The following is a 5,646-nucleotide window of genomic DNA, read 5'->3' as shown; positions in this document are numbered from 1 at the left end:
ATAATTACATGATATATAATACATTTTTATAATTTTATACACACACACACACATACACACAGATTTATTATAGGAATTTGCTAATATAATTATGGAGGCCAGGAGGGCTCATGATCTTCCTCTGCAAGTTGGATAGTTGAAAGCCAGGGGTGTAATTCAATCTGAGTCCAAAGGCCTATGCACTAAGAACACTGATATCTAAGGGCAAGAGAAGACAGACGTCCAAGTTCAGCTTGAGCAAAAAAACAAATTTGCCTTTCCTTTGCCTTTCTGTTCTATTCATGCCCTCAACTAATCGGGTGAGGCCCAGTTTTGTGTTTTCTGCCTCCCCAGCCCCTGCTACCTGCTCATCATACTCTATTTTGCTGAACTTCCCTTTCACAGACTGAGATATTGAAGGAGTTATTGATCATGAAATACTGAGCAATCAGTCCTTCCTACTCACGGTGTGAAAATACATCTTTTCACAGAATAACCTAATCACAGCCATTTGGTCAGAGCAAATTTATGATTGTTTTCTTAGTAACATGAAAGAAATAACACTGGTAAATTTTCTAGGTGAAAGAAAGAAATTCAGCAAGTCAATTTTTTGTTTATTTAGTTGTGCTTTTAGTTAAGTTTTACAGATTCTTATTTCCTCTGAAATGGATACTCTGTTACTCCCATGATGGTTAATTTTATGTGTCAACTTGACTGGACTAAGGATGCTCAGATAGTTGGTAAAACATTCTGTTTAGGTGTGTCTGTGAGGGAATTTCTGAAAGAGATGAGCATTTGAATCAATAGACTAGTAAAGAAGATAGCCCTCCCCAGTGTGGGAAAACACAAAACTCCTCCAAAACAGACATTTACATTTTAATTTAATATGAGCGTGCCACTTGTTCAAGAAGTTATTTGAGAATTACCAAAGGACGCAGAAGACAGGAGGAATTTCCTGTAGGCCGGCTCTTATCAAACTCCCTCTGGCTCTCCATGTTGGCCATAGACGGCATTGTATATAAATCAAGCAAACCAGTTGACCTAACCAGGATCTGATGGGCATCACATTGAGCAGACTGGAGTGAACAAGACCTGGAGGCATTTGGGGAGGGAACTCAGGCAAGCACAATGTGACTCCTTGCTGAGAGGAGACTGGCGGAGGGAACGCAAGGTGAGTCACTGCAACGCACCCCCCGCCCTACTAGGACAGAGTTGCCAAGGCCCAAGAAAGACTCCAGATGAGGGGGAGACAAACAGAACCTCAATTGTGGGTATCCTTGGGACAGAGTCGAAGTGGGCACAACACACGTAGATAGGCACACCGAAGGGCCGGAGATGCTTTCCCTTGTAAGACAGGTGTGTGCTCAGAGTCCAGAGGTGTGCTCTGAGTCTACTAGTTTAATCTACCCCGAGAAAGACAAGGGCAGGAAGTCAAGCAGGTAGATGTAACACCACTGTTCTTAAACAATATAGGAAATATAATTAAGGGCTTTGATTTAAAACCTCTTTCCTTTTATGTTCCACAAGCCTGAAAGCTACGTATGAATAAACCTAAATGGTGACCATGTCCACGAAAAAATAAGTTCACAAAAAGGAATAGATAACATCACCTGGAAGGCTAAAATGAGATTCACTACAATCAACTGCACTCCAGGTGGCTTTTGGAACTATTACAGGACTGTCCCCAATCACCATCCAATTATCGATGGGGGAGGGGAAAGAGTGGCAGATGCTTTACGTTTTCCCCTGAAATATGACTTCACTACTACAATGCTGTTTGCAGGGAAATTTGAAAAGAGATCTCTATCTTTTGTTTTCTAATTAGAATTTATTTCCAATTCTAACTTCAAAGTTTCTGAGTGAAGCATTTGTTAAGAATAGTATTTTGCCATAAAGACTAACCGCTGGGGCGCCTGGGTGGCTCAGTTGGTTAAGCGACTGCCTTCGGCTCAGGTCATGATCCTGGAGTCCTGGGATCGAGTCCCACATCGGGCTCCCTGCTCAGCGGGGAGTCTGCTTCTCCTTCTGACCCTCCCCCCTCTCATGCTCTCTCTCTCTCTCTCTCATTCTCTCTCTCTCAAATAAATAAATAAAAATCTTAAAAAAAAAAAAAAAGACTAACCCCTGAATCATAATGGGAATTTAAGGAAATGGATACAATGTTTTCCACCTTTTGTTAATTTTTACTTACTCATCCAGCCCTTCTCTCTGCAATGGAAGAAATGACATTTAACTTCTGGCATAAGGATCCAGCTATGTAAGAGCCCTGACTCTAATTGTGATAGTTGTTTGTTGGATTTCTTTGTTAGACTATTGGTCATTACTTTTATATTTTTTCTGCTGCCCTTATCACGGTGAAATACTCCACTCTAGAATTCTCTCCCCCATATCTTTGCAACATGTATTATGTTTGGATTATTTCCCTTTGCCACTAATATTGCCAAATTCTTAGATGCCATCTACATGTTTTGGCAGTGTAAGAAGGGGTTGAAACTGCCATTGGTTTTGCCCTAACTGGCCCAAGTCAGGCGATGGGAATTCTGATTATATGCTTTTAGGCCAAGATGTGAAGCTGGTTTGGAAAACTTTTGGAAATATCAATCCAAGAACATTTCTTTCCTATTTATGTATATCAGTCATTTTATTTCCTACTGAGAATTATTTATATCATTCAGAATTTCCAACTACAGAACATGACTTTGAAATCCCATGGTTTCCAGAAATCTCTCAGAAAGAAAAAGGAGATAAAATAAACCAGTAATCAGGCAGATGAATTTCATTCTCTGCTCTTTGAAAAGCAAGCATTTTCTTTTTTTTTTTTCTTTCTTACAACCATTCCTTCTCCCCTCTAACCTGTTCATATTTCCTATTTTATGATTCTTAGAAGTTTACACATGATCAGGATATTGATTGAAAGATGGTCTTACCACACACACAATACAGGACAGGAAGTTATCACAAACACACACATATGTGTGTGCATACACATAAAGACAGGAATAGATATGATAAATATGATTAAGCTAGGGATTGTCTCTTTGACAAAAGCTGACCATGAGTGAAGATTGTCCTTCTTTCCTACGTTTAAGCCAACTTCAAATTCCACTTAAAAGTCATTAATATATCCACTCCTCTACACATGGATTGAGCCCCTAATAAGTATCAGACACTGTTCTAGACTCTAGGGATGCCACAATGAATATGCAGACAAGTCTGTCTCATGGAGCTTCCGTTACAAGGGAGAAAGTTGGACCATACACAAATGAAACCTTAATATCAGACAGAGAGGCTTGGCATTATTACAAAAACCAGGGCAATGCAATGATGAAGATTCAGCAGGCTATATAAGATTGTGTCCTCAGAAAGCACCTCTCTGAGAAGTGACATTTATGCTAAGTCCCAAAGGACAAGAGTAAGTGCATGAGGAGATATGTAAAAATAAATAAATAAATAAAAAGCAAAAAACAAAAAAACAACAACAAAAAATTAGTTGAAGAAGAGGAGGTAACTCATTTGAGGGCCCTAAGGCAGGAACAAGCTTGAGTTGCTTGAGAAACATCAGGAAGTCCGGTGTGATGGGGTGGGATGAACAGTAAAGTAGCAGGGAGTGGCAGGAGAGCACAGATGGATGATGGGGGCCACCATATGGGACCTTAAGATCAGGCAAGTAGATGCCATTGCAGGTATGAGAAGGGACTGATACCATGTGTGTTCGAGAAGAATGCATATTCTGTTGTTTTAGGGTGGAATGTTCTGTATATATCTATGAGGTCCATCTGGTCCAGTGTGTCATTCAAAGCTCTTGTTTCTTTGTTGATCTTCTGCTTAGATGATCTGTCTATTGCTGAGAGTGGAGTGTTGAGGTCTCCTACTATTAAAGTATTATTATCAATATGTTCTTTTTATTTTGGTTAACAGTTGGCTTATGTAATTCGCTGCTCCCATGTTGGGGGCATAGATATTTACAATTATTAGATCTTCTTGTTGGAAAGACCCTTTAAGAATGATATAGTGTCCTTCTGTATCTCTTACTACAGTTTTTACCTTAAAATCTAATTTGTCTGACACAAGAATTGCTACCCCAGCTTTCTTCTGAGGTCCGTTGGCATGCTGGGAAAATTGGACAGCTATATACAGAAGAATGAAACTGGACCATCCTCTTACACCATACACGGAGATAAACTCTAAATGGATGAAAGACCTCAATGTGAGACAGGAATCCATCAAAATCCTAGAGGAAAATATAGGCAGTAACCTCTTTGACATCGGCCACAGCAACTTCTTTCAAGACAGGTCTCCAAAGGCAAGGGAAACAAAAGCAAAAATTAATTTTTGGGACTTCATCAAGATAAAAAGCTCCTGCACAGCAAAGGGAACAGTCAACAAAACAAAGAAGCAACCGAAGGAATGGGAGAAGATATTTGCAAATGACATTACAGATAAAGGGCTGGTATCCAAGATCTATAAAGAACTTCTCAAACTCAACACCTAAAAAACAAATAATCCAGTCAAAAAATGGGCAGAAGACATGAACAAACACTTCTCTGAAGATGACATACAAATGGCTAACAGACACATGAAAAATGTTCAACATGATTAGCCATCAGGGAAATTCAAATCAAAACCACATTGAAATGCCACCTTACAGCAGTTAGAATGGCAAAAATTAACAAAACAGGAAACAACAAATGTTGGCAAGGATGTGGAGAAAGGGGAACCCTCTTACACTGTTGGTGGGAATGCAAGCTGGTGCAGCCACTCTGGAAAACAGTATGGAGGTTCCTCAAAAAGTTAAAAATAGAGCTACCCTATGACTCAGCAATTGCACTACTGGGTATTTACCCCAAAGATACAGATGTAGTGAAAAGAAGGGGCACATGTACCCCAATGTTCATAGCAGCAATGTCCACAATAGCCAAACTGTGGAAGGAGCCAAGATGCCCTTCAACAGACGAATGGATAAAGAAGACGTGTTCCATATATACAATGGAATATTACTCAGCTATTAAAGGATGAATACCCACCATTTGCATCCACATGGATGGACCTGGAGGGGATTATGCTAAGTGAAATAAGTCAAGCAGAGAATGTCAATTATCATATGGCTTCAATCATATGTGGAACAAAAGGAATAGCATGGAGGACATTAGGGGAAGGAAGGGAAAAGTGAAGGGGGGAAAATCAGAGGGGGAGATGAACCATGAAAGACTATGGACTCCAAGAAAAAATCTGAGGGTTTTAGAGGGGAGGGGGGTAGGAGGATGGGTTAGCCCAGTGATGGGTATTAAGGAGAGCATGTATTGCAATGAGCACTGGGTGTTATACACAAACAATGAATCATGGAACACTGCATCAAAAAAAAAAAAAAAAAGAGAGAGAGAGAGAGAAGGGACTGATACCATCTGATTATAATTTTCCATAGCCCACACTCACTGCTTTGTGGAGAATAATACAGAAGGCATAAGACTGGAGAAGGAAGACCAGATAGGAAGCTAATGTGACGGGCCAGGCAGAAGATGGTGAGAGCAGAACAGGTGGCGGGGGTAAGTAAGATCTGAGACATGCTTTGGAAGTAGGCTGCTTCCGATGGGGTTTTCAGCCTCAGGAGCTACAGATACTGATGCATTTTCTGGGATGGGACAATTGAGAGAGGCAATAGCGTTGTTA

This window comes from Mirounga angustirostris, unplaced genomic scaffold (genome assembly GCF_029215605.1).
Source record: "Mirounga angustirostris isolate CCGP_5_RB_7025 unplaced genomic scaffold, mMirAng1.0.hap1 SCAF_5, whole genome shotgun sequence".
NCBI lineage: Eukaryota > Metazoa > Chordata > Mammalia > Carnivora > Phocidae > Mirounga > Mirounga angustirostris.
This window is presented reverse-complemented; position numbering follows the sequence as displayed.